General features: G+C 43.6%; 2 non-coding genes across 2 annotated transcripts; both read left to right on the plus strand.

Moving 5' to 3' along the window:
- The first annotated feature begins 1,640 nt into the window (after positions 1-1,640).
- On the plus strand, positions 1,641-1,725 carry TRNAR-UCU. The gene is given in 2 exon segments: positions 1,641-1,677; positions 1,690-1,725. It is a non-coding gene; the product is annotated as a tRNA-Arg (tRNA).
- Positions 1,726-4,867: 3,142 nt separating this feature from the next.
- On the plus strand, positions 4,868-4,952 carry TRNAR-UCU. Its single transcript is given in 2 exon segments — positions 4,868-4,904; positions 4,917-4,952. It is a non-coding gene; the product is annotated as a tRNA-Arg (tRNA).
- Positions 4,953-5,618: the final 666 nt, after the last annotated feature.

Below are 5,618 nucleotides of genomic sequence, written 5' to 3' on the forward strand. Positions count from 1 at the left end.
TTTTTTTTTTTTTAGCACCTAGGCAAAAATGAGCACTTACCCCTTGCAGTGCAGGAGGTGAGTATTGCAGCCAGACTACTTTTTTTTTTTTATTTCAGCAAGGCTTCTGGGAATTGTTTATAAATAGACCCCCAATGTGTCTTTGCCTGCCGCTGCACCACATCATGGTAATATATAGCACAGCATGCAAAATATGGAATGTGGCTGTTGCATTATGGACACTGTTTTAGTTACATATTGAAATCATCTTTCCAAGTAATCAAACCTATTTAAAGTACTATACCATGGGCCGGAACAATGGTGTCACACTCCTGATACCCTATAGCAAGTGGCAGAAGCTACCCGCAATCACATGGAGTACTCTGAGACATTTATGCACCCGCGTACAGCTGCACAGAGCCATTGATTTCTATGGGTGGTTGTATGCAGCACCTGTGGCTCCCGGTTGGGGAAATAAGCCTGAATATCGCGCTCTGCAGCATTCATCTATAAGTCCAAGATGGCTTGATGAAGCGCCCCCCAGGTGGTGGGTCCTTAACCCAGAAAAGATGATAGAGCAAGAGAGTCAGGACACAGCGCCGGATAGGAGGTGAGCATTGCTGCCAGACTTGCTATTTTACGTTTTATTTCAGCAAGGCGTGGGATACTTTTGTAATCATTTTTGAATGAAGCTGGAGTTGGGCTTTAGAGTTCTACTTTAAGCATAGCTGAAGGGTACTATAAGGCCTTGTTCACACCAAATGCAGAGCAGATCTGCATGAGTTTCTGCACACGCAGTGCAGTGGGTTGTGCCGCGTTTTTGATGAGCTCCGGCCGTTTTTGGTAAAAAAAATATTTTTTTTGTTTAACCACTTCCCGGCCGGCCGTAGTAAAAAAACAGCCGGCCGGGAGCTCTCTAGAACTACTTCAAGCGTGTCAAGGTCTGAGCATTTTGACACAGTTTTTTTAGATCAATTCTGCTTATACTGATTCATATTGTTACGGTTCATCATATATAAAGCACCAACATATGATGCAGTGCTGTACAAAAGTAAAAAGTACAAATTGTAGACACCAGGAAAAGCCTAATAAATATGGTGGTGGGGTTTTGTCTCCCTCTAGTGGAATGCTTTGTATAAATATTGGGTTAAATGACAAAATACATTGCGGCTGAGTATGGAAATGTAAACTGTATCTAAACCTTATTTTTTGTTGTTGGCTAGAGATGGGAAGGGTTAGAACCTATGTCAGGTTTTGTTTGTTTTTTTACTTGTGTCTGTGTCTCTGATATTCCCACGCTCTGTTTGTCCTGGTGACCATTGTTACTGGGTCTGAAAGTGAAGAAAAATCCAACAGAAATAGAGGGGACGTCTTCCAGGAGGCTGCAGTAGGAGGCTTCATGCCATTATAGAGGCAGGGGAGGGCCGAACATGAGTAAAAACAAAAATAAAATTAAAAAGTGGAACAGTGCACATTTCTGTTGTGAAAGAAAGGGACTGAAGGATCACTTTAAACAAAAAAGTATCAGGTCCAGCACTCAGCTGTGTTTTATTTAGCAGAGGGATCTTTTGCTGTTCACACATTGTGCTATAAAAAAGCCTAGGATTCTAAAGTGAAAGGCTGCCAGCACAAGCCGTGATGATGCATGGACACATGTAGCTGGCTCTGTGGCGCAATGGATAGCGCATTGGACTTCTAGAGAGTGCAGGCATTCAAAGGTTGTGGGTTCGAGTCCCACCAGAGTCGCATTTTGAACATATACTGTATTTGCTGGCGTATAAGACTACTTTTTATACTTAAAAACATCCTCCGAAAATCGGGGGTCGTCTTATACGCGGCGTATACAATGTATACCTTTAGTTTGTTTAGGCCAAGGTGGCCCCAAACGAACGTCCCTAATCTGTCAGCCCGCTGGATGTGCGGTAATACTGTATGTACGGTAGCTTCGGCTACATACAGTAGCTGAGCCAATCACGGCGAGCGATGTACACAACCTCTGCCAATCCAAGCAAGCTTTGTATTCATTAATATAATACATTGCTCGCCATGATTGGCTCAGCGCGGTATACTGTATGTAGCTGAAGCTACCTTGCATACAGTATTACCGCACATCCATCCATTATTTTTTTAAATGGTGTTGCCTCGGAAGTGGGGTAGTCTTATATGACGAGTATCGCCCAAAACCTATGTTTTAAGTGGAAAATTAGGGGGTCGTCTTATACACCAGGTCGCCTTATACGCCGGCAAATACGGTACATAAATCACAACATCAGCCCGTAGTTTCATGAAAACTGAAAAGCTGGATAGGTTTTAAAAACCTGAAATCAACCTTCTTATGTTATTTCCTTCAATTGCATTAACAGGGCAGCTACTATTAGCCCAAGCCCCATTTCAGTCTTAGTTTCAAAATATTTATAGACAAACAGCAGAGTCCTTCGTCTGTGAAATACGTTTTGGGCATGTACTGCCATGTAATACTACATTATGGCCACTGATGAGCATAAGAATGACTTATTTCCTATGCTCTTCGGCTCCATCAAGTGGCCAAAATGTAGTATTATGTGGCAACACATTCAAACTAAAAAAAAAAAAAAAATGTTTGTTTTTTTGGCATTATTCACCTAAAACAAACATTCACAGATATTTGCAGGGTAAAGGGTTCTGGGAATTGTTTATAAATAGACCCCCAATGTGTCTTTGCCTGCCGCTGCACCACATCATGGTAATATATAGCACAGCATGCAAAATATGGAATGTGGCTGTTGCATTATGGACACTGTTTTAGTTACATATTGAAATCATCTTTCCAAGTAATCAAACCTATTTAAAGTACTATACCATGGGCCGGAACAATGGTGTCACACTCCTGATACCCTATAGCAAGTGGCAGAAGCTACCCGCAATCACATGGAGTACTCTGAGACATTTATGCACCCGCGTACAGCTGCACAGAGCCATTGATTTCTATGGGTGGTTGTATGCAGCACCTGTGGCTCCCGGTTGGGGAAATAAGCCTGAATATCGCGCTCTGCAGCATTCATCTATAAGTCCAAGATGGCTTGATGAAGCGCCCCCCAGGTGGTGGGTCCTTAACCCAGAAAAGATGATAGAGCAAGAGAGTCAGGACACAGCGCCGGATAGGAGGTGAGCATTGCTGCCAGACTTGCTATTTTACGTTTTATTTCAGCAAGGCGTGGGATACTTTTGTAATCATTTTTTAATGAAGCTGGAGTTGGGCTTTAGAGTTCTACTTTAAGCATAGCTGAAGGGTGGTTTAAGGGCTTTACCAAAGCTATGAAAAGTGTGTCTAGGTCTGAGCGTTTTGACCCAGTTTATGTAGATCAATTCTGCCTATGCTGATTCCTAATGTCGTAGTGGGTAGAACTTCTGCCTTGTAGTACAAGAGGTCCCTGGTTCAAATCCCAGTCAGGTCACTATCTACAAGGAGTTTGCATGTCCTCCCTGTGCTTGTGTGGGATTCCTCCGGGTACTCTAGTTTCTTCCCACACTCCAAAAACTTGCTGGAAGATTAATTGGCCCTGTATGTGTTCATATGAGATAAGGACCTTAGATTGTAAGCTCCTTGAGGGCAGGGACTGATGTGCAGGTAAAGCGCTGGGTAAATGCCAATAATAAATAAATATAACATATCATGCTGTGCAAAAGGGAAAATAGCAAACTGCAGACACCAGTGGGCGGGACATTTAAAGGATATCTACAGTCAAATCCTTTCTTTGTGTTGTTGGATAGAGAAAGGTAGAAAGGAAAGAGTTAGGACTTTTGTCAGATTTGTTTTTATTGTGTCTGTGTCTCTGAGATTCCCCCGCTCTGTTTGTCCTGGTGACCATTGTTACTGGGACTAAAAGTCAAGAGAAATCCAACAGAAATAAAGGGGACGTCTTCCACTGGGAATACTTGTAGCGGTGACAATTGTCTGAGGGCTAGTTTACACCAGCCCCAGTGCATTCCAGCCCGATTTGGTGCCAGAACGCACTGGATCGCATCCTAGCCAGCTCACTGCGTTCTGGGGCTGGAGGGGGCATGGCGGTGCATTGAAGTCAATGGCACCGCAGCCACGCCCCCTGCCCGCAGTGCAATCGCCCGCCCCGGAACGTGTGGCACATCAATGCCTGCGTTCCGGTCTGGAGCGGGTAGAAAAATTGTGCATGCACTATTTTTTCTGACCGGACCGGAACACAGGCATTGATTTGCCATGCGTTCCAGTGCAGGCGATCACACTGCGGTCGGGGATGTGGCTGCAGTGCAATCGACTTCAATGCACCACCACGCCCCCTCCGACCCTAGAACGCAGTGAATCGGCCGGGGTGCGTTCCAGTGCGTTCCGGCAGCAAATCGGGCCGGAACGCACTGGGGCTGGTTTAAACTAGCCCTAAGAGGATTGGGAGGGATTTCCTCTCACTTCCTGCTGTGCCTATGGAATAGGAAATGAAGGGAAATCTCCCTAGTGGAACATAGAAAAAAAAAACTCCAGGCAGGCCTTTTAACTATACCCTACACAATCCAAAACTAAATATATATATATATATATACCCATTTATATTGCACTATATATATATACTAGTAGGGGGGGAGATCAGGATGGAGAGCAACGGGACATGAGTGATCTCTCATGTGGAGATTAAACTCAAAATTCCTCAGCTCTGAGCACTTCCAGGTTTTTTTAAGCAGGGCACATTTTTGTTGTGAAAGAAAGGGACTGCAGGTTCACTTTAAAAAAATTAAGTATCAGGTCCAGCACTCAGCTGTCTGGTTTTAACCAGAGGGAGTTTTTGCTGTTCACACATTGTGCTATAAATAGGCTTAGGATTTAAAGTGACAGACTGATAGCACAGGCAGAGTCATAGGTCATGGAACGCAGCATGTAGCTGGCTCTGTGGCGCAATGGATAGCGCATTGGACTTCTAGAGAGTGTAGTCATTCAAAGGTTGTGGGTTCGAGTCCCACCAGAGTCACATTTTGAACACATACATAAATCACAACACCAGCCGGTAGTTAAATGAAAACTCCTTTTTTTTTAGAAGCTGGATAGGTTTTCAAAAAGTTGAAATCAACCTACTTACAATATTATTTCCTTAAATTGCATTAACAGGGCAGCTACTATTAGCTCTAGGAACATTTCAGTCTATTATAGACAAATCGCAGGGCTTTTCATTTGTGAAATTCATTTTGGGCATGTACTGCCAAGTAATACTACATTGTGGCCACTAGATGGAGTTGAGAAGCATAGGAAATACTTATTTCCTATGCTCTACGGCTCCATCAAGTGACCAAAATGTGGTATTATGTGGCAAAGCATTCATACTAAAAAATATATATTAAAAAACGTTTGCTTTTTGGCATTATTCACCTAAAATAAATGTTCGCGGTTATTTGCAGGGCAAAGGGTTCTGGGAATTCTTTATAAATAGACCCCCAATGTGTCTTTGCCCGCCCCTGCACCACATTATGGTGATATTATACAGCACAGCATGCAAAATATGGAATCTGCCTGTAACTATTCACAAAGAAGTTCTTTTGGGGGGGCTTTCACTTTTATACACTTGCAATTGAGCTGCACCCTCCCCCCAGTTTCCTTCCCCGCCATGTGTCTCAGGCTTACCGTACCCTCCTGCCCAGGA

This window comes from Nanorana parkeri, unplaced genomic scaffold, assembly GCF_000935625.1.
Source record: "Nanorana parkeri isolate BGI_ZX_2015 unplaced genomic scaffold, ASM93562v1 scaffold53, whole genome shotgun sequence".
Lineage (NCBI taxonomy): Eukaryota > Metazoa > Chordata > Amphibia > Anura > Dicroglossidae > Nanorana > Nanorana parkeri.